Source organism: Eulemur rufifrons, chromosome 4 (assembly GCF_041146395.1).
Source record: "Eulemur rufifrons isolate Redbay chromosome 4, OSU_ERuf_1, whole genome shotgun sequence".
Classification (NCBI taxonomy): domain Eukaryota; kingdom Metazoa; phylum Chordata; class Mammalia; order Primates; family Lemuridae; genus Eulemur; species Eulemur rufifrons.
In genome coordinates, this window is record NC_090986.1 from 19,235,772 (window position 1) to 19,258,810 (window position 23,039).

The 23,039-nt window shown below is 43.9% G+C and overlaps 1 protein-coding gene across 2 annotated transcripts in view; it reads left to right on the forward strand.

The window, feature by feature from the left end:
• Positions 1-3,485: 3,485 nt before the first annotated feature.
• The window catches only part of FARP1 (FERM, ARH/RhoGEF and pleckstrin domain protein 1), a 262,046-nt gene continuing 242,492 nt past the window's right edge, over positions 3,486-23,039 (forward strand). For both annotated transcript variants that reach the window (XM_069467589.1, XM_069467590.1), the window contains exon 1: positions 3,486-3,654. The gene's annotated coding sequence lies outside the window, so the exon portion shown is untranslated. The remainder of the gene's footprint in view (positions 3,655-23,039) is intronic.

Below are 23,039 nucleotides of genomic sequence, written 5' to 3' on the forward strand. Positions count from 1 at the left end.
CAAAGCTCCTCTTCCCTACCTTGGGTTTTAGCACAGGCTTCCTCAGTGACCGACAGTGCAGACTGTCATGTCCAGGGAGCAGCATCACCCTAAACCCAGGTCCCCCTGACTGCAGAAAGGTGATGTGTTGTCAGAGGAGGGTTGGTAGTCACGGAATAAAAAGTTTCATTTCACTGTGGCACGTGATCTCTTAATATGAAACCTTTGTGTGCACACGCACTTTTGTATACGACGCTTTTGTATTTCTGAAAGACAGTAAAAACTTGGGAAAATTATCTCTGAGAAGTGGGACTGGGGATGCAGGGAAGGAGTCTCAGGTTTTCTTAAATACCCTTCTATACTGCTTAATTTTTTATTTTGTAGTTAAAACAAACAGTTAAAATTAGTAATTAAAAGGAAGAGTTAAGAACATGGCGATTACTTAACTCAGAAAGATTTCTAAATAACCTCATGCCACAGCTTGGGGTACAAAGGGGACCTAGGACCATCACAAATTTTTATATTCTGAAAGTCAGGCATAAGTGACATACAGTGACAAGGAAATGCCTCAATTTTTCAGGGGTTGATTTTTCCAGGTTGTGGATTTTCCAGGCCAGGTACCCCTGGCTTTTCAGGGAGAGGAGTGTAAAAAGTGCTTTGTGTTAGATTAAGTACCAGCCACAGAATGTTAGTGAGAGCCGGAGGGAAACCGCGGAGGTTCTACAGTGTTGCCCTCCCTTTCCTGCGTCTAACCGGGTTCCCAGACTGCTCCTCCTGCTCTCTCTTCTCCCGTATGAACTGTTTCCTCATTGGCTCCTACCCTCATCCTGCCCATCCTCTCAGATTGCCTCTTTGAAAAGAATCACCTTCAAAAAATGTTGATAATGTTGATATAATAAAATGGCGTAGGATGTTATGTATGTATTATGACCATACATCTAGTCAGGGCAGAAAACAAACCTTATTCTACACATACAAAGAAGATGAAAGAAACACTACAATATGTAGAAAATGTTGGTCTTCCAATGAGGGTGACTGCAAAATGTCACTTTTCTAATTTCCTGTTTCCTACAATTTTTTGTTTTTAGTTGTGAGGTATGACATAGCACCTTGCTACTTAGTGTATAGTCCTTGGACCAGCAAAACGCAGGTCACCTGAGAGCTTGTTACAAACAGTCCCAGACTTACGGAATCAGGATCTGCGTTTTAACAAGATTCCCAGGTGATTCATGTATAAGACTTCAAAAAGCACTATCTACAATGACTGTTCTTAAACCTGTCTTACACATTGGAATCACCTGCAGAGAACTTTAAAAATACTAATGCCTCGGTACCAACCTCAGGAATCTTTGTATATTTGGCTAGGGTGCAGCATGGGCATTGTGTTTTGTTGTTGTTTTTTTTTAATCTTAGGTGACTTCATGAGTTTGAGACCCATTCCTCTAATATAATGTGTGGTCCCAGGACCAGAGCAACAGCACTATTCAGGAACTAGAGATGCAAATTCTCTCCACCTACTGAATCAGAGACTCTGGGGACAGAGCCTTCAATCTAGCTTAATTAGCCTGCCAGGTGATTCTGATGCATGCTAAGGTTTGATGCTTCTGGGATGACACCCAAGAATTTGCATTTCTTAGTTTTCACGTGCTGCTGCTGGGGTGGTCTGAGAACCGCTCTCAGAGAATCACTGGCAGAAAGCATCTGATCTATGATTTCTCTAAAGCCACACAGCTGGTTGGGTTGACAGAGTCAAGCCTCAAACCTACTATTTCTTCTCTTCAATCACAAACTACCTACCCCACTGTTTCTTCTTAAGTCTGAGGACTATATGGCCCTCTTTACCTCCACCAAATACTCAGGTGTTAAAAAAATAGTTCAGTACCTCATACTCAAAAGGCACCTCTTGCCAGGACAGTGGCTCATACCTGTAATCCTAGCACTTTGGGAGGCTGAAGTGGGAGAACTGCTTGCCGACAGGAGTTCTCTAGACCAGCCTGGGCAACATAGCGAGATCCCACCCCCTTTTCCTCTAAACAAAAAAAAAAAAAAAAAAAAAAAAAAAAAAAGAAGAAAGAAAAAAAAAGGCACCTCTTTGCTCCTATCCAGAAAATACTCACACTAGCTACCCACTACTGCCCCTTCCTTCCAACCCACCCCTCCACACGGGCCCCTATGCCCTACCTCTGCCCAGCTCCTATTCAACTGTGAGTTCAGTTGTAGCCTCTCAGGTGAAATCTGCCCTCCCGGCTTGAGGTCAGCGAACTCTAGTAAGGCGTAAGGCGCAAGATGACCAGAGTTCTGAGCCAGCGGCCTTCAGGAGCAGGTAGGTACCCTATAGCCTCGGGATCTTGCAGAGCGTTACTTGCTGCTACACAAGGCCTTTTGGCCGAGAGGGAGAGAGGAGAGGCTAGGAAGGGGGATGGAGAAGGAAAGGCGGCAGGTGGTGGGTAGGGACAGTGACTGTCCCCTTAGGTCCCTGCCTCCTTGGCTCTGAATCTTGCTCCTCGCTCCATCAAGTTCCAGAAACCCCAAGGCGGTCAAGCATCTGCAAACCACTCCTAACCTGTTCCCCGCCTTTCCTCGCGGGGCACTGTTCCTGTCCCCGGAGGGCGGGCGGGGGTGGGGATTGGCGTGGCATTCGCTCAGGTGGAGGACGCTGGGCCGTGACGTGGGCGGGAGCGGGGTGGGAATAGCTCCTCCGAGATTAATTCCCGCGCAGCCCGGGTGGTGCCGGAAGCCCGGGCTTGTGGCTCTGGGGGAGGGGAGGGGGGGGAGGGCTTCTAGTGTCCCTGCACAGCGCCGCTCGCCGAGCGACGTCGTAGGTGAAGTTGCCCCATGCAGGGCCTCAAAAAGCGACCTGCAGAGTCCGAGCCACTCATCACCCGCCAGCTCCTCCTGGTTTCGTCTGTGCACCCATCTCCCGCCCTCCTCGTTTCGCTTTTCAGCACAGCGGCAGGATTTGCGTGTCCCTGGTGGCGCTTCCCGCGCTCGGTTCGGTGGCGCAGCGCGGAGCCCAGCTCGGCCGGCACGCCCAAGTAAGGCACAGATCCCAGGCGGTGTGCCTGGCCAGGGAGGCCGCCCCTCCGCACACCTGCCTCCGGGGCCGAGCGGGGCGGGGCGCGCCGGCGCGCAGGTCGCGGGCGCGGACGCTGGAGGGGGCTGTGGCTCTCCGGCTGTCCCCGCGGCTCCGGAGGCGCGGCGCCCAGCCTCCCCTAGCCGAGGGGCCGGCCCAGGCCCGGGGAGGGGCGGCGGCCGCCTGCACTTCCCGCTTGCCGGTCTCGGAGGCGGCGGGTCCGGCGCGGGCGCAGCGGCTGCGGACACTCGGCTTGGGCGCGGGGCGGAGACGCGGCCGCCGCCCGCTTTGCGCCGCTCCTCCCCGTGCGAGTGGCGCTCGTCCCGGCGTCGAGGCGGCCATGGCGACCCGGAGCCCGCTCCCCACCCACCCCGCCTGCTCCGCCCTCCCCTCCGCCCCGCGCCACCTTTGATGGCTCGGACCTCGGCCGGCCACCGCCAGCCTCGCTCGCGCGCCCGCGCCGCCGCCGCCCGCGGGTATTAATAGCCAGCGCTGCAGCCGCAGGCGCAGCCGGAGCCGCCGCGCCCTCGGCACCCGGGGGCTCGGGAGCTGTGGAGCCCGGAGCCCGGAGCCCAGGAGTGGGAGCTGCTGGCGCCGTGGAGGTAGGAGGCGTGCGGCGAACAATGACCGTGGCGGGAGGGCGGGGGCCGGCGTAGTCCCGGCCGCTGACTGCAACTTGTGCGAGTCCGGGCTCCCGGAGCGCACCGCCCGGGGCGCGTGCGGAGGTGGGTGCATGGAGCGCGGGGTCCTGCCGGGAGGAGACGGCCCGGCCCGGGCAGTCCGGGCAACAATGGCAGGAGCTTGGGAGCCGCTGGGCTCCGCGCCGCCCTTTGCACCCTTCTCCCCTCACCTCCACGGACCTCGGGCTGCGGGGCTCGGCGCCCGTCCCCTCTCGCCTCCCCCACCCCTTGCGCCCTTCCCCCTCTTCCTCCCGTCCCACCCTGCCGGGTGACATCGCCGGACGCCGCTTCCGGACCTCTGGCCGAAATCTCGGCCCTTGAGGCCCGTTGCTGGCCGGGGAGGTGGCCGCTGGTGCGGATGCCACGGCGCCGCCGAGTGCCTGCAGCTCGCCCACGCGCCGCGCGAGGTTCCCAGTGGGTGACAAAGAGGAACACACCCTCTGCCCAAGTTAGATTTAGTCTTTCTTTGCTGCTTGCTTTAATGGAGGGCAAAGTTTGGGTGGTTTTTTTCTTTTCTTTTTCTTCTAAAAGCAAAGGCTTTTTTTGTGGTTAGCATTTCAAAACTACTACTGATTGTGGTTTTACAATTTAAGTTCCGGAAACTTTAGCTATGTGATCTGGCTTGGACCCCTGAGAGAGAGAGTGTGCGTGTGTGTGTGTGTGTGGGTGGGAGAGAGAAACATGAGTTCTCTGTAACGAGTCTGGATTTCGTCCGTGTCAGTCGGAGACCAGCGGCTGTGGGGGATTGAGTCGGGTCCCCCAGAAAGGAGGGGGCTGAGGCTCACAAAGAACCGAGGACCCTCGTGTCGGAGCAGCCGGTTGAGGTGTGGGAGAGATTGCGTCTCATCTGGAACAGTTTAGCAGTCTCTGCCTGCCTCTCTCCCCCACTCTGGGGAGTACCGGCGGCCTCTGGCAGTTTCATTTTATTGTTGTTGTTAAGGCTGTTTTCTTGTCAGTTTCCCAGGTTTGACAGGCTCGGCCCTGGCTCTGGCAATGAGTCCCCCCCAGGGCCCCCACTGCTGCATCCAGCGGGCGGCATCTTCTGAGCCAAACCCTGGCCTAGCGTTGGGTTGTGTTTAGTTAATGTGCCTTGCACGTGGTGACTTGCCAGACCCTTTGAGAACATCCTCCAGCATTGTCTTGCTTTTTCTTATTCAGCCTGAACTAGGGGAGAAGAAAGATAGATCTTTTCGGTCCTGAAAGCTTTAGGGAGAGTTGCCTTAAAAATTGTCGTGGTGGTTGGGATGAGGCAGGGCCCTGGTGAAGTCTCCTCATCTTTGGCTTTCTTCCTTCATTCCGCAGCGCTGTTGCTGGGGGTTTACCCTCAGCCCCTCTGACGGGTTGGTCTCCAGGATATGACAGTTTCTGACAATGAGCTTCATATGTGGGTACAGCTACCACATGGCTCACTTTATATTCCTGCAGCATCGTTCTGCAGCAAGGCATCAATATTGGAGTTACTCCAAGCACAACGAAACATTTGTGTTTTTAGAATGTCTGGCTAATAGATCTGCTTCTGGGTAAAATAAATAGAAGCATTATTGGGCAGTGGCTGGTTTACTGAGGAAATTGTTGGAGATAGTGAGTAGATGCCTTCCTAGCCCAGTGCCTCCCAGAATCTCTTGCTTGTTTTATGTGCCCAAGAAACTGGCCCACCTGGGGGTATAGGTTGTATGGTGTGCCCCTCTGTGAGTGGTGCTTCATTTAGAAAGAGTTCTGTCATTGTGGGAATCCTTTTGAAGTCCGCTCTTTTTCACATTGTTATTCTCTTCCTGGAGTTGATATAGGGGTGGATTTATTCCTTGGGTCATAATAGATATTAATGTTACTCTGTAGCCAAACTTACCAAAGATTTAAAAATAATTATCCTAGACAACTTTCTTACTGGGTTATTGAAGTTATCCCAAAATTATCTTGAGACTGGAAGGAACCTGGATGAAGGGTTTTGTTTTGCTTTTCAAAAACTGTTCAAGGAAATGATTTTTGAAAGATAGGAATTAAATATATTTAATAGTATTGAAAGGGTTAGTTTTTTAAAAAGTGGAGCTCATACTCATTAACCACATAAGAGTTTAACTCATTTGGAAAATGATATATGTTTATGAGAATGCTTGTGATAAACATCAAAAAAGAACTTTTTCCACCCTGGACGGGGTTAGAGAACACCAGAGAAAAGACAAGATCCTATTTTTTGCATGCTGAATAGCTCAGGAGAAATGGCATTGTGATTTTCCCAGAGGATAAGGGAAATGTGAATTTGTAGGTACTGTACTTGCTTAATGTTTTGATAGTACGGTGAACTGGGCATTTTAAACAAACCCTTTGTAACTAGCTTTGCTTATTGCGGAGAACTGCTTAGTATTTTTGAGAAATACATTTTCCTCTCCAATTGAAGATGGTACAGAGAAGAGAAGAGTTGCCCATATATATAATCCTGAAATGCAGTTGCTTGAGTCTTTCCGCCTTAGGGGGACTGGTATTCCCTGTATTGGTTACATATGCCTGGGAGGGGTGGGAGTGGAGTTTTTAGCTTCTTGTGGCTCTCCTATTGTTTGGTGCTTTTCATTGAAAGGAGGGCTCTCCAAGCCTTAGTATTGAATGGGATGGGGTGGATGGACGCCTTTTAGTGGTCAGAGTTTATGCTGTGGCAGTTCTTGATCATAGTCCTTTTGCCTGCTTTCTGCGTGGTGCCTTGTTAACCACATCCACGTGGCCGGGAAAATCAGAGCTAAACAGTTTCCATACAGATCACCTGAAATACTGATTTGTCCAGTCCCTTCAGGCCAATCAGGAGCCCCCCCCCAAAATATTTAAGATTGGAAAAACTGACCTTTTGTAGGGTGCCCTTGCCCTGGTTTGAGTTAGTTAAAAACATTTTGCCAAGTGGATATTTGGGCAAAAGTGAACAATTGAAACCTTATTAAAATATGGTGCTCTAAGCTTTGATATTGATCCAGTGTGACTAAAACTGAGTGCATGCTCAGTGCCACCTGTAAACTTTTAACTCAGAATTGCAGTTTTCTTATTTTAATGTGGGATGGAAATTATAGACAAACTGCAAGATTCGCAATTAATGTGGGAATTCATCATTTACACTGAATTAATATCATATGTAAAACTGTCATATTTTAAAAAAGTGTCTCAGGCCAAACTAGATTTCCTTTTCCTCTCTATTATGATAATATTCCTTACCACAGGAGTAACTTCACTTACATGCAGACTTTTGGCAAAATACTTTCCATAAAGGCATCCCATTATCAATTATAAGAGAAGACTTATACATCCAATATTATGATGACTTCCAGCGTTTGTTCTTTCAGGATGTAGTACAGTGCCTGGAACATGGTGAACCCTTCGTAAATCCTTGTTGAGTGAATAAGCAAAGCCAGCTCTCACTATCCTTTTAAATTAGTCTGTGGAGTTTTTAAGGGAAACTTGATATTATTAGCACTGATAGGTTGCAGTTCTGGGAATCTGAAAATTTGATACTTAATTTTGTTTGTATTTCATTCTAATTTAGTAATTTAAACTTAACTCTTAAAGTTGGGTAATGTAAAAAGACAGGCTGATTAAAAAAAAAATCAGATAATAAAAGCATGGAAAAGAAAGTAAAACAAGCCTGAAATCCCACCACCTGGCACCAGGTTCTACCATTAGTGTTTTTGTGTCTGTTCTTTTATATATCCTCATTTCTTAACCTTCCCTCAATTTGACAGTCATTGTTTTATAGAGTTCTTCTCTCTGTAGATTTAATGTGCTCACTATTTCTTTTTCTACATTGAACCTTTCCTTCTTCCTGAGATAAATCTTTTAGAAGTTCCGTTAATGAGTATCTGTTGGTAACCTCAGTTTTTTACACCTTAAATATCTTTATTCTTGAATGATAGGTTTATCTGGGTATGCCATTCTGTATTGTTCCTGTATTAATCATTTGTCTTCTAGTCCCTTTGCTGTTGCTGTCTAATTGTTATTTGTAAAAAAATCTGTCTTTTCTCTCTGGCTGCTTTTAAGATTCTTTGGTGTTCCAGGCTGGGTGTGGAGGCTCACGCCTGTAGTCCTAGCACTCTGGGAGGCCAAGGTTGGCGGATCGTTTGAGCTCAGGAGTTCAAGACCGGCCTGAGCGAGAGTGAGACCCTGTCTCTACTAAAAATAGAAAGACGTTAGCTGGACAACTAAAAATATATAGAAAAAATTAGCCGGGCATGGTGGCGCATGCCTGTAGTCCCAGCTACTCGGGAGGCTGAGGCAGAAGGATCGTTTAAGCCCAGGAGTTTGAGGTTGCTGTGAGCTAGGCTGACGCCACGGCACTCTAGCCCGGGCAACAGAGTGGGACTCTGTCTCAAAAAAAAAAAAAAAAAAAAATTCTTTGGTGTTCTGAAGTTTGACTATAATGTGTGTAGGTATTTCTTTTCTCCCTTTCTCTCCTCTCCCTTCTGCCCCTCTTCCTTCCTCCCTTCCTCAATACTCTCTCTCCCATCCTCTTATCAGTTTGTTTCTTTCTGTTGTTCAGTAATGTTTCAGTGTCTGGATATTCTATGATTTACTTATCCATTCACCTTTGGCCATTCAAGTTTTCTGTTTTGGCAAACATGAACAAAACTGCTATAGAACATCTATGAACAAGTCTTTGTGTGGAGGTATGTTTTCATTCTTCTTGCTGGGTCCTGTAATAAGTGTATGGTTAACTTTATAAGAAAGCACCATTTTACATTCCCCCAGCCATGTATGAGACTTCCAGTTACCCTAACCCTCGCCAACACTTGAAATTATCACTCTTTCATTTTAGCCATTCTAATGCCTGTGTAGTAGTATCTCATTGTGATTTTATTGTATATTTCTCTAACGACTGATATCTTTTCATGTGCTTATCGACCATTTGTATATCTTTTGTGAATGTCTATTAAATTGTTACTTTTTAATGTTTGTTTTATATAGCTTTATTAGTATAGTTGGCATGCCATAAACTGCACATTTTAATGTCATCTAATCATTGCAGAAGTTCTTTTTATTCTGCATACAAGTCCTTTGTTAGATATATGTGAATATTTTCGCTCAATCTGTTCTTTACCTTTTCATTTTTAGTGGTATCTTTTGAAAAACAAAAGTTATTAAGAAGACATTTTACACAGTCTGATTATTGAACTTATTAAAGGTCAGAGAATTTGTGCAATGATGGGAAAATAGTGCATTCCTCATGTGTAAGGCACAGGCTAGTATTGCTCTGTTCAAGAGTTCCTACCCCATTTACTTGAGGGCAATGGAGAAGTTTTGTTCTTTTCTAATTAAAACTGAGTAGAAAGGACTTAAATGAATTTACCTGCTTATTTTGAAAATATGGGCAAATAGATGTTTAAGATTATGCTCATAGATTGCTAAAATCCTGAATTGAGTTGTGTTTGTTCTTTGGCATACAAGATTATGGGAAAGAAATGTTTTTGAAATCAATAAAGAATGGGGACCCTGGGGAAAAAGCAAGATTCTAAAAAGAGGTTAATGTGGCACACATACAACTCCAAGGTTGACTTGAATGAAAATTTGTGAAGTGAACACTCTCTGACATTTTAGAATAAGGAAGTTCCAGGATGGTATAGAAGGTAATAAGAATTGGGAGTATAAACATTGAAGCCAGACAGACCTACCCTTACGTATTTTCCTTCTTTGTGATGGGCAAGTTTTCAGTGCCCTTTTCCTAAAACCTCAAGGAAGCATTTAAGAGTGCATTTATCTGCAAGTGGCAGAATGTCTGTCTAACATCAATCTAAGTCATCAAACGTTGAATTGCTTCAAGTAATAAGCAGTGGGGACTCCCAGTTCATGTATCAGCTCACAGTGTCATCAGGGACCCAGGTGCTTTCTTTCCTTCCACTCTGCCGTCCTCAGCATGTTGCTTTTGGTAGTTGGGCTTGTTGCCTAGTGGCTGATTAGACTGCTGCAGCCTAATTAGTTGTTATGGCTAATGGTGGGTTGCAGCTCCAAGCTTCATACTCTCACACATTTGTTATCGTCAGGTCAGTAGCAGCACAGACTTCAAGTTCCATTTGTCATTGAGCAAAATCCTTCCCCAAAGCCTCTAGCACCTGGGAGGTCTTTGAAGAGGATTCTGGGGAATGTTTCTGCACCCTTGAAGAGCCCTGAAGACTAGATCGGATGGCTGGAATCACAACAGCCCTGTTGTAACTAGCCTTGGGATGAACAAGGCCAGAGGATGCCAGAGCTGAAAGATGGAACCAGGGTCCATAGGTGGATAATTGAGTCATATAGATCTTCCTGCACCTGGAGCTTCGTATACTGATTACTAATTTGGTTTGGGATACTAAATAATAAATTTACTTACTTTCTAACTCTGTTTGAGTTGGGGTTTTCTGTTATTGCCATCTGAAGCATCATGACTGGTACATTAATTGGAAGGCTTTATCTTTCATCTGCCATTATTATTATTATCTATAAGAAAACTGGCTTCAACCTGTTAATTATGTGGAAAGTGGCTTCGTGGTGTCAAATCACTGTAAGATGAATTCTTTATAAGGACTTTAGCTGTTTGATAATGTGTGTGAATCATGCAACTAAGTCTACATAGATTTTGCTTCCACTTAAGTGGGCCTTGTAGGGCATCTGCTTGGAATGGACCATTTGGCAGCTTGCATTACAGAACATACTTGAGTATTCCATCATTCTTTAAGTAAAAATGATGGAAGTGCCAGCCATTTCTGTCAACCTAGAATGGCATTTATCTGCACATTTAATATTGCTTAGGAGATTGGTGGGGACATTATTAATTAGAGATTTAATATCTCCTTGATAATCCTCCTGGAGCCTTTAGTTCTCTGACACCAGATCCTAGTGGGGGCCAAGATAGGTCCAAGTGGAGTGAGCTGTTGAAAATACAGGATTTGGGGAAACCAGAAGTTTCCGAAATGATACAAGTATATGAGTGAAATTGTGAAGAAAAGTTAAATGATTTAATAACCTCAATATTAATTCAAGTAAATAAATTGAACATGAAACCTCCAGGTGAAAAAAATCAGAATATAGAGCAAAAATATTTTTATATAATTGTTCTTTAAAAAGAAATCTGAGGCCTTTCCCCCTCCTACTGCCATTATGGACAACTGAGGAGGGTAATCTGCATTTTAACTGCTGTTTTATTTTTACTTTACTTTATGTAAAGGTTTATCAAGTCAACAAATATTTACTGAACATAATTTTTTTTTTTTTTTTAGATAGAGTCTCACTCTGTTGCCCCAGCTAGTAGTGCAGTGGTGTCATCCTAGCTCACTGCAACCTCAAACTCCTGGCTCAAGTGATCCTCCTGTCTCAGCCTCCTGAGTAGGCTGAGCAGCTGGGACTATAGGTGTGTACCATCACACCTGGCTAAGTTTTTTATTTTTAGTAGAGACAAGGGTGGGGTGGGAGGAAGGTCTCACTCTTGCTCAGGCTGGTCTCAAACTCTTGAGTTCAAGTGGCTTATGTCTGTAATTCTAGCACTTGGGGAGGCCAAGGCAGGAGGATCACTTGGGGCCAGGAGACCAGCCTGGGCAACATAGCAAGAGACCTTCTCTGTACAAAAAATACAAAAGTTAGCTGGATGTGGTGGCATGTGCTTGTGATCCCAGCTACTCGAGACGCCGAAGCAGGAGGATGGCTTGAGCTCAGGAGTTTGAGGTTGCTGTGAGCTATGATAATGTCACTGCACTCTAGCCTGGGCAATGGAGTGAGACCCAGTCTCCAAAAAAAAACAAACAAACAAACAAACAAAAAAAAGGTGAAATGTGATAAGCACTTGCCAAAGATACTAGTAATGATGGAAATGTTCAGGATGGTAGACATTGGATTCTGGAGTTGGAAGAAGTAGCATTTGAGTTGAGACTTAAAAAATGAAGTATGTTTGCCTGTTTATTTTAGTGCTTCGTAGCATGTTTGTTATAACAGAATTAGGAAAAAATTCAAGTATAAAACAAAGTAAAAATTCCTTATTCTGTCATTCAAAGATTGTAAAAATTAAAATTTGGTTTGTTTCCATTCAACTTTTAATATGTTGGGTATATTTCTGGTAACTTTTTCCTGCACATACAAACATACATTTAAAATAAAAATTGGCAGAATGATGCAGGTACATTTAGAAGCCACTTTTTTGCATAACGTCTGAATGTTTTTCCATATTGAATTGTCTTTGAAATGAGAGTTTTAATGGTTATGGACTATCCCATTGTATGGTTCTACATAATGTGTTTAGCATTGTCCTTCGCTGCAGTGACCAATTGTACGTAAATCCATGGAGCAGGGGGCTTTGGGTCTCTTTTGTTGGCATGGGACAGAAGCCCAGCTTGAGCCGTATGAAGCAGAAGAAGGGGAATTTCTTTGCTCTCAATAGGGGCCTCAGAAAGGGCAAAAGTGGATTTGGCCTCAGGAATAGAGACCTGGATCCAAAGATTTGCGCCCCTGTGGTGTGTTTCTCCCAGTGTCTAGTCTCCGCTTTTTGCTGGGCATTGGCTTCATTTTTCTTGATCCCATCCCTGCTGCCACTTTAAGCAGGATAGCTCATGGGCGTGGGGAGGTTCTCCTGCACATCGCAGGAATTGTGGCATCTGTGGCCCTGCCTTAACATTCACGCGGTCCCCAAGTGGTCATTGCAGTTAACCATCTCTTCATGCATTTTCAGTTCCCAGGGCAGAAGAGCTCCGTGCCACTCCTGCTGTGATCAAGACTCTCTTAGTTGGATTTGAACGCCCTGTCCCCCCAGCGCTGGCAGTACTCCTGTTAGCGCAGGTGAGGGACCGCTCTTGAGAGTGTGTGAGTTGGTGTGTGAAAGAATGTGGAGGGGAAGGGGAAGGGGAAGGGGAAGGGGAAGGGGGAGATTGTGCCCAGACACAGTAGCCTTTCCAGCTGGATAGGCCCAGTAGGCAAAAATAAGGAAAAACAACAAACAAAACAAGCTACACAGGGGGATGCTGCCCAGGGGAGACTGGGGCATAAATATAAAGGAACAGCCTCTCCCTCACCACCTCTTGGGGGTGCTCTGAGGCCCTGGACATTCGTGCTCCAAGAGCAGCGGCTCTAACCTAGCGACCCCTTGTGAGTATTAATAATTTGTCACCCATCATAGCATTCCCCGTAACAACACTCCTCTCACTCGTATGTGGACACTTTCTGGATTGGGAGGAAAAGGGGTAGAGTTAGTGACTCAGTGGCATAGCTGTGCCTGTGTGTGAAGGGCAGGGAGCCCACCAGGTGGGCTGGGCGGGGAGGTGTGTGTGCTGCTGGATTTTTTTTTTTTAAACTTGGGAAGAGACCCTTTCTCTGTCAGAAGCCCTTGGCGAGTGAAGTTGTTCTCAGCCCTAACCAGTCCCTGGCACGCACGGCCATTTGGCGGTAATGGCAGTGTGTTGGGAGGGAAGATATCCCATTTGTGACACATCTGAGTCTTGCCCAATTTCCAAAGCCCCGGTTTAAGCAGCGCCTGTTTCTAAATGCCACTGGCGCACCTTTTGCCGTAACACAGAAGCACTGCGAAGAGCTGGGAGGGAATGCGGAATACATACAGCACTGATGCTGACGGGCACGGCTGATTTCATACTTGCAGCATCCTGCGTAGTTACTCCTTTACGTGTGAATTTTGCCTTTTTCACCAGAATTAGTTCCTTGGAGGTCAGGAGCCATGTCTCAAATGTCTATTATATCTTCCAGGTACTTAAAAAAGATTTTTTTCTTTGATTAATGAAAGGTGTATCATGGGATCATAGGCAGCTGGAAAATCTCAACTCTTTCTTAAATTCTCAGTCTTCAAATGTTAAAATAAAACTGGCGCGCACCTGTAGTCCCAGCTACTCAGCAGGCTGAGGCCGGAGGACTGCTGGAGGGCAGGAGTTCAAGGCTGCAGTGAGCTAGGATCGTACCTGTGAACAACCACTGCACTCCAGCCTGGGCAACACAGCCAGACCCCTACTCCAAAAAAATAAATAAATAAAACTGATCTTACTTTTAAGAAAAGTATATTGAACACCTTTCATAAGGTGGGTACTATTCTTTACATTCACATGAGTGAATAAAACAGTTAGCAAAAAAATCCTTGTCCTGGGGGGACCATTTTTTGTTTGAATTGAGACATCTTTGGTACTAAAAAGAGGCACTAACTGCAAGCGGTGCCAGGATGAGAGGTGTCTAGATGCATGGTCACCCTAGTGCTTATAGAACTCTGGCAAGCTGCCCAAGGCAGGGGGGGATCAGTGCTGATTTGTCCCAGAAGCTGGCAGACAAATGCCTCTGGATACTCGGGTGACAGATATAGCCAATCTCCTGTAACTTTGGGGATGAACCCCACCATTCACTCACCCGGCAAATATTTATTAAGAACTTATGCAGTTGTAGTCCTGTTCTTTAAAAGATCTTTTTTTCCCAGGGAAGGAATATTTATAGGGAAATATAGCAGGAGATTTGTCCTCAGCTGTAGAGGATAATAATGAATGATAATTGTTTGACAGAGGATGGAACCCTGAGATACATGGATTCTAAATAACTTGCTTGTAAAAGTCCTTAAGATCAGCGCTTTTTTAACAATTTAAAAATCAAGAGGGCTCTGGGCTCTGAAGGTGATTTAACGAACAGATATATTTCTCCTTAAGGGAGAAATGAAATTCCTTCTTTAAAAAGTACCTGTATTTTTATTTTTAAAATTAACATAGAGTAAGCCTGACTCTTGTTTTGATGTACAGTTCTGTGAGTTTTAACATATTTGTGGATTTGTGTAACCAGCTCCACAATCCGGATGCTGGATGTTTCCATCACCTCCATAAGTTCCCTTTGTGCTGTCCCTTTGTATTCAGCCCGACCCCTGGGCCCTGTTAACCACTGATGTTTGCTCTGTCACTAGCTGTAGTTTGGTCTTTTCCAGTATGTTGTATAAATGGAATTTTAGCATATGTAACCTTTTGAGACTGGGTTCTTTGATTCAGCACAGTGTCTTTGTGATGATTCTGTGTTGTTGCAAGTGACAATAGTTTATCCACACCTACTATGGAATAGTATTTATTTCATGGTGTGGATGGACCACAGTGTGTCTGTCCTTCGGTAAGTGAATGGATAGTTGGGTGTTTCCAGTTTGGGGCAATTATGAATAGAGCTGCTGTGGACTTTCACATGCAGGTTTTGATGTAGGCACAGTTTTGCTTTCCCATGGGTACATACCTATAAGTGGAATACTCATCAGCACTTGGTATTGGCAATACTTTTTATTTTAGCCATTTTAGTAGGTGTACAGTGATATCTCATCATGTGTATATTTTTTAAAACAAAAAGTACAGAGAAGAACACCTTTAAAAGGGGCTTAATTGAAGATGTGACGACATAGTTTCTTGGACTATCTAGGAGAGGCTTAAGGAGCTTTGTTAGCTGCCTGTTATTTGAAGGGGTAGATGAGAAAAAGCAATCGTGTGTGTAAAATCTGAGGCCAGGAATGTAACAATGCCAGCAGGAAATAAATGTAAATAAGATGTCAGTGCTTATCTGAGAGACCCAATAGGGTATAAAGTTTAATTTTAGTAACTGTGTTGTTAATTCTCTATGTGAATAGACAGTGATAATAATTCAAAAATAAAATTACAGAAGCAACTGCAAGTAATACAGTTATGAAGACAATAACACAGGCTTCAGGGTGTGCATTAGTTATATATGGCTACATGACAAATGACCCCCAAATTTAGTAACTTAAAACAATAGTAAATATTGATTGTCTTTGCAGTTTCTGGGGGTTAGGACTTTGGGAATGGCTTAAGTGAGCGGTTCTGGCTCAGGTGTTTGTGATAAAGATGTCAGCTGGAAGCCAGGTGTGGTGGCTTGTGCCTGTAAGTCCCACTACTGAGGAGGCTGAGGCAGGAGGATTGCTTGAGCCTAGTAGAGTTCAAAGCCAGCCTGGGCAACATAGTGAGACCCCAGCTCTTAAAAAAAAAAGTCAGTGGGGGCTGTAGGATCTGCTACCAAGGAACCCCGTAAGTTCTTTGGGGAGGGTGCTTGGGAATCCTCACAACATGGTGGCCGGGTTCTCCCAGAGTGAATGATACACGAGGAAACCAAGGTAGAAACTGCCAGGACTTTTGAGGTAGCTTCAGAAGTCATGCACTGTCACTTTCACAATATTCTTGGTCTTACAGGCCAGCCATGATTCAGTAGGAGGCAATTACACAAAAGTGTGGATGCCAGGAGGCATGAATCAGTGGGTGCCATCTTGGAAGCGGGTTACCATAGGGCCCTGCGCTAGCTGTGTTCAAACCCTGGTTCTGCCACTCAAAAGTTGTGTGGTCCAGAGCAAGTCCTTTCATTTCCGAGTCCTTGTTTCCACCCATGTTTTTATAAATGGATATAATACCTATTAAGATACAAGTCAGATATTCTAAATAATTTGCTTGTAAAAGTCTTTGTGGTCAGCATTTTTTAAGATTTGGAATTTTGGAGACTTCAAATTTCTTTTGAGAACTAAAGATGACATGTGAAAAAGGGACTCTGGCAATTTATGAAAAGCTCATGACACGGTAGCTGTTGTTTGTATTAAACTGTGAAGCTTTGAATCTTAACTGTGCAGAACATATGAACAAAGATAAACACATTCTTTTTAACAAAGGTCTTATCAGAGCTTCTTTTGCTTTTAGAACCTATATATGTTTTTACTTTCCTTCCCCCTTTCCCGAAAAGGGGAAATCCAATCATTGTGAATTAGCAAAACTCAAATTCCTTGTCTAATCTTGTTCTTAGATCTTTATTTTTAATAATATCCCCAAATAAGAAATATGTAATTTGAGCTCGACTATGCCATGTTGGAAGGACTCTGCGAGACATTTTGATGAATTTAGCATGTCTGCAGAGCAGATATGAAGAATCGCTGCCTCTTTATAGAGATTTTAGAAAATTCTCGCTTGTCAAATTAGTTCAGCACTCTTTCACTTGGGGTAGTTAAGAAAGGTTTCATTTTTGGAGTGACCACCATGGGGGATAATGTAACTGTTTGCTGTAACTGATAATGAGGGCGGCAGATAGAAATCTGTTGTATCTGCCCCATTTTCTTTGCCAGCCTCCTGTGTGTCACCCTTCCCCCGCCATGTCCCACTGCCGGTGCTGGTCTAGCCAGTGTTCCTAAAACAACTCATGGGAGCCTCCTTCTCTCTCGTCCTCCCATCTTTACACCGGCATCTGCTTCCCACCACGTCCTTCTCGGCTCTGATGTCCGCCCAGTCCCTGCCCACCTCCTTCCAGAGCCTTCCCTAAGGTCTACTCCCCGGTGCTAGCCCGGACACTCTGTGTTTGTCCTGGTGTGTTTACTCTCTTCCTCATCCATTTTGTTTATTTGAGCACAAACATTTTCTTCTAATTCCTAGGCTGAGTTCTAACTGCTTTACATGTGCAAACTCATTTAAACAGCCCAATGGCCCTGATTCTTATCCTCATTTTTCATAGGAGGAAACTGAGGCACAGAGAGGTTCAATGCCTGGCTGAGGTCACACAGCTTATAATTGGCAGTGCTGGGATAGAAGCTCAGGAAGTCTTTCCCCAGTTAGTGGGTGCAACTTCTATTTAAGTGTTTTCCATGACTGCATTCCCAGTACCTGGCAAAGTGCCCGGAATATAGTAGGTGCTCAACAGTTGTTGAAGATTAACTCTCTTCTGCAGTAAACTTTGTCACAAATCATTCTTTACATTTCTTTGTAAGATGTAGCCTTCCTTGGCCTTCTGCAGGATGAGTTCTGAATTACTGCCAATGCTTGTCCCTGACCCTCCTGTGTCTGGGGGTCGCTTGCCACTTCTTTTGTGATTATACTCTGAGTTTGTTACTTAAAAGATGAGCATGTTTGTTTAAAATTCTATTTACAATACATACGTGCTTTGAGAAAAGGATGTTACTTATGGTTTTCTTTGGAAAGGATTAATACAAGTGGTTTTTATTTTCTCCTTTGAACTTTTCTGTATTTTTTAAAGTTCCCATGATGAATTTTTATTGCTTTTGTAATTAGCAAACCACAGTACTTACAATGAGAAGACTAAATTGTTTTTTTCAGAAATGCATGAAAAGGAAAACCTTTGATTACCCGCTCCCCCACCCCCGTGGGTCCAGCTAGGCCTCTCACATATATAAATAGTCATGAGAGACATACTTTGGCTACAGAACATGCTTTGCAAATATGTCTCTGCTGTACTATTGAAACCATCTACTCAAAGATCATTTTCTTCTTGTTCCAAGGGACAGAACCAAGGAATATAGATGCACGTGACATTTGGGTGAGAGGTGGTCTTCTTGAGGAGGTGGTTATCCCAAGGAGTTTTTTTATTTGTGGTTTGGAAGTTCAAGGTTGTGAGGTCTGTTGTCTGGGTCAGTGGGATACTTTGGTTTCAGGGGTAGAGTAATTCATAATCATCAGCTCAGACTCTACGTACTATTTGAGAACGGTAGCTCCGGAGTCACGTAAATAAATCCCAAAGTGTGAGTTTGAGGTCCAAGATTGGTGGTAAGGCTCAGAGCCTGTGGCAGAGCAGTAGGGATGGGGAGCAGTTGCCTCTCCCAGGCTGTTAGGTAATTTAGCCAGGACTGCAGGGGATAAGACATCGTCCTGGGGGCTTGATTCCTTTCATTTAAGAAAATGGCCATGCTTCACTGTTAGGAAAAAAAATCTGAAAAATGTAGAGGTGGTTTTGTCTTCTGGCCATGCCGTGCTGTTTGGGCCATCACCTGCCTGTTCATTTCGGGGAGCCAGACAGGTGGGCATTGTCCTTGCCCGCCATTCCTCTCTCACTCTTCCTAGCATATTCAGGGCCAAGAGGGTTTATCAGTTCTAAAGATTGAGGAGAAAAATAAGAAAAGTCTCTCTTCAAGGTAGGGAAGTCCCAGTAATCACTCAAAACCCATTTCTTAAAAGTTGCTCAAAAGTCTACTGTGTGAACTAGAAAGAATGGCAAATAATGTGTAGAAAACACTTTGTGGTTTCTGTACAGTCATGGCACTTGGTGGGATGCTGCTCTGACTGCCGGTTTTCTACTGGGACTGTGCCAGACATCGTTGCTTTGCACTTTGCATGGGCTTTTACTTGATCATTTACTCAATGAGGAAGGTGTTCCCTTCATTTTGCAGAAGAGGAAGCCGAGGCTTAGCTACTGGGCAGTGTGCTCAGGGGCACACGGCTAATAAGTACAGCTTTGCCAGGGTAGGATGAGAGGAGATGCATCCTGCAAGGTCTTTATTGAAAATTTTATGTTGTTCATTGTGGATAGTTTTATTACTTGTAATTTTTAAAAAATATTCATTAAAAAATGATTTTAATTACTGAGTGTCTTGGCACCCCCTCACATTTCACGTCCAAGGTGTGAGCAGTTCTGGCGTCTGAAGGATGAAAATCTCATCAGCCACCAGACGATTTCATCATCGTTTTCAGCATTGTAACATTCATACTACTTTGTTTTCCTTCAAGGCACTTTGGGAGATGAGTCATGGTCTTAAACATGTATCTTAGCTTCACCTTTGAAGATACGGCTCTGTCTCTGAATCGCAGTTGTTGGTACCAGAAGTTACTTAACAGCATTTTGGCTTTGAGAAACCAAGCCCAGGTCCGATGAAAGACCGTGAGAATCACTGTGGCCAGGAAACCATGTGTTTCGTAGCTTGGTGATAGTGCTTTGGGGGTGGGGAAGGCGTTCTGTTTTTAAACTGAAGTCACATAATTAAGGAGCTGTGAAATGAAGACTTCTCTGAGTGCAGAGTCTTCTGGCAGGTGTGTGCCGTGGGAATGATGGTAGGCCTGGGCCCCAGCCTGGCACCGGGCAGTGGCTGTCTGCCCCTTCCCCTGCGTGGCTGCAGGGAGACTTGGTAGACCAGCTGTCCCAGACAGATCACAAGGATAGGCTAATGTAGTGCACGTGGAAACTGGCTGTGTTTCACTGAGACTGTCTTTAAAAAAAAAAAGACCAAAAAAAAAAAAAAAAAAAAATTTTACAATAACCTTTTTTTTAAAAAAATTTTTTTCTTGTTTCTTTTTATAATTGCAGAAATAAATAGGGTCACTGTAAAATGCTGGAAAGTGAAGAAGAGTAGTCAAAATACATGCACAGATACTTGTTAACTACCTCAACTCCAGCCACACACACGTTGCTTTCTCCTTCACATGTGCCTTTTTTAGTTTTCTTTCCTTAATATTTTTAAAAATAGACTTCATTTTTTAGAGCAGTTTTAGGTTCACAGCAAAATGGAGTAGAAGTTAGAGTTCCCATATACCCCTCCCCCAACATCTCCCACTATCAATATCCCACACTTTAATTTTTACTTTTCTTACAGTATTTGGTTTCAAATTTATAATATGTTGTACATATGTTTTGTGAATTTCTTTTTCCCCTGTTATCTTGCTTCAGCAATCCTTATGTCAACATGATGGAGGTCAGAGGGCTCCTGAGGTCATTTCCTGTTGACCTTTCCTCTGAGGAATGCAGCTGAGTTCACATGGTGGCGATGGGGGTGCCCAGATGTCTTTCCCTTTGAATATTTATCATGTGGAGATTTCCCAGAATGTGTTTAGAAGGATTTAGGGACAATCAAGGCTCCACCCCTCTTGTCTCTTTCTTTGATCACTTGACATTTTTTCTCAGTGGCATTTGGGGGAGGGGATTTGGGAGTCACTTTCTATTAAAAGTGTTCCTCATGAATTAGAAAATAGAACCGTAGCAGTCGTGTTTCCAGAAAAGTCTTGAGTGTTAAAGGAAGCGCCTAAGTCAGATGAATGCTTCTGGCAGTTAATACTCCTGTGGGCCGGCCCTGCCTGCAGGCTTGGGGGTTGCAAAGTGCCCTGGGGCAGGCTCCGAGGTAGTGGGTGGGCCAGAACCTCTGCTGGCTCGGTGAGGGGTGGAAAAGACTTTGCTTTGTGAACCTGTGGACTCTGCCTCATTTTGTTCCCTTCGCGTAACTGTTGCCCAGCTCGGGGGATGGCCCATGGTCGGTGCTCGTTAAATCTTTGTCGAATGAATGAAAACAAGACTCCCTCTTGGGGTTTCTGAGTAAAATTACCTTGAACCTCTCAAATCTAAGCTGACCTCACCAGCTGTGTGGCCCCCATGGTCTGTAAAAGCCTTGAATTTATGGTCACAAATTGGTGGCAAATCTAAATTTCTTCATGATCCCAGCCTTCGGATGATGTTTGTCTACTTTCCCCAGCCTTTATCTTCTAGAGTCTGTTTTTGCGTCTCTCAGTCATGTCCAGGCTGCTTAGCCTCTGGTAAAGTTAGAGACGCTTTAACAATGTTGTATGAATGGCTGAGGGGCCTTGCAAGTCAGGAGCTCTAAGATCTTAAAAACAAATACCCATTTAGAGGGAAAAAGAAAAAGAACGAAAACAAAAACGTATTTGGTACTATGATATCATACGTTAGTGGCTTACAAATTAAACTTAGCATGACCTTTTAAACACTCCATGATTATCCTTCTTTAGTTTAATTCTGAGTAAATTGCTGGATTGCACGACTGTACCTTTATGAGTAATCCTGCTGGCATTAACTCCTGTAAATGGCCTTACTTTAGTGAACAGTGTGCCTAGTAGCATCTAAGACTGTGCAGGAAAAGAGGGACAGAATGGCTCAGGAAATTGGCATATGGATATTTTGCCTCCATTAGTATTTGCTGGTTTCCTGTCTACCTTAGTCAGTTTCGAGGGAGTGGCATTTGTTTTAACCATATGGAGGTTGATGGAACATCTGGACTCTGTTTACCTGACGCTCACTGGGCAGCATTGCAAGGAGTCTTGTTTTGAGAATGTGAAAAAGGGCATTTTAGTTTTTAAACCAAAAGAGTCAGAATCTAGAGTGCTCAAGGAAAAGTCTTTTGATCTTTCTAATTGAATACCTTGGCTTAAGACTCTTTTGATTTGTATTTGATTAAACAACAAAGTGACACATCAGTGGCCTTCACGTTGTACGCATTTTTACCTACTGCTTTGAATCCAATGGAGGTGTCTTTTAGAGAACTTAGATTTTTGTTTAATACAAAACAAACTCTTTTTATTAATTGTTTTAAGAATCATATAGTATTCTTCATTGCTGCTGTTTTAGTTTCCTTCTGTGTCCTCTAATGTGTAAACTTGTGTGAGGGTCTCTGAGATAGATCCTTCTAGCAGGCTAAGAGGTCTGTCAGGTAGAATTGTCCAAAATGAATGATGTGATTATTGTTTCATTGGTATCATTCATCTTAAAAATACTATAAATTAAATATGGTTCATTTTAAAATGCTGATTTCGTTTGAGCCTATTTTTGAGTTTATCTTTTAAATGATTTAAAAATCATGCTGGAATTTGGTGTATGATGCTGATATTGAAGGAAATGAAACAGTTTTTGAGAAAAATATCAGTGTTTAAGACATTATAACTACTGAAGTATTAATAGACATGGTGAGTGTTCTATGCACATGGACCAACATGCCTTGATTTTAAACCCCATTAATTCAGAGTTCAAGGCAGTTGGAACTTTGCCAGGCTGAAGTTTAACAGAATGCTGTGGGGAAAAAAGGTTCGTCGAGCAAATAATGAAAATAAAGTTACGTGGCAAAAGTTTACTCTGTTTGAGAAAAGAGACTTTTCCAACACTTTAGCGTCATTAATAAATCTTACTCATTAAAACAAACCTTAACATGATAATCTCCCATCATTTAAAAAAAATCCTTCCAGAAGTATTTTATGCATAGACATTAATACAAACGGCAGCATACCCTATATATTGTATTGTATTTTGTTCTTTTTACTTTAATACACGCTGAAGATTGTTCCATATTAGTATGTACAGATTTGCCTCGTTCTTTTCATTGGCACATACAGGAGAGGTTACTCTTAAATTACTGCAAAGTTTTCCCTATTGATAGACATTTAGGTTATTGTGAATATTCTGCTCGTATAAACAATGCTTCACTGAAGATCCCTAAAATCTCTTTGTATATCTGAAGTATAAATCCTAGGGGTAGGATCCGTGGTCAAAGGGTGTTTGTTTTTAATACAGATACATATTGCCATATTACCCTCCTAGCGTTTATAACCATCTGTTCACTTGTTTTATGAACTTTAATATAGTGCTTGCTTTGTGCTAGAAACTATTTCAAGTTACGAATATTAACTTGTTTAATTCTCAAAGCAGCCTTAAGCGGGGGGAGGTCTTATCATTATCACAGTTTTATTGATGAGTAAACTGAGTCAAGACAGATGAAGTAACTTGCCCAAGGTCCATCTCCAGTAAGTGGCGGCGGAACTAGGATTTGATCAGTGAGTTGATGATCACTGAGATGTCAATTTTTCTTGATTGTTATTGTG